Here is a 598-nt window from a genome sequence, read left to right as displayed (position 1 = left end):
CTAAATTGGCCTAAAAAAAACAAACAATACCTAAAAGCAGGGCAGCACGGTGGTGCAGTGGTTAGCACTGTCACCTCAGAGCAAGAAGGTCCAGGGTTCGAACCTTGGTCGTCTGCGTTTCCGTGTGGAGTTTGTATGTTTCTCTCCGTGTCTGCGTGGGTTCGCTCTGGTTTCCCCTACATCATAAAACATGAAAACATATTTAATATGTAAATTCTAAATTGGCCTAAAAAAAACCAAACAATACCTAAAAGCAGGGCAGCACGGTGGTGCAGTGGTTAGCACTGTCACCTCAGAGCAAGAAGGTCCAGGGTTCGAACCTTGGTCGTCTGCGTTTCTGTGTGGAGTTTGTATGTTTCTCCCCGTGTCTGTGTGGGTTTTCACCTGATGCTCCGGCTTCCCCCCACCATCCAAAGACATGCAGGTTAATTGGTGACTCTAAAATATGCTTACGTGTGAGTGGATGTTTGTTTCTATGTGCCCTGTTATGCTGTTCAATTTTCTCCCCTCTTCGCCACCTCTCCAGGTGTTCCATTTTCCTCCTTATATAATATGTACATTCGAAAATGACCTAAAAAAATAAAAAATTAAATTAAAT

Source organism: Micropterus dolomieu, linkage group LG01, assembly GCF_021292245.1.
Source record: "Micropterus dolomieu isolate WLL.071019.BEF.003 ecotype Adirondacks linkage group LG01, ASM2129224v1, whole genome shotgun sequence".
Taxonomy (NCBI): Eukaryota; Metazoa; Chordata; class Actinopteri; order Centrarchiformes; family Centrarchidae; genus Micropterus; species Micropterus dolomieu.
This window is presented reverse-complemented; position numbering follows the sequence as displayed.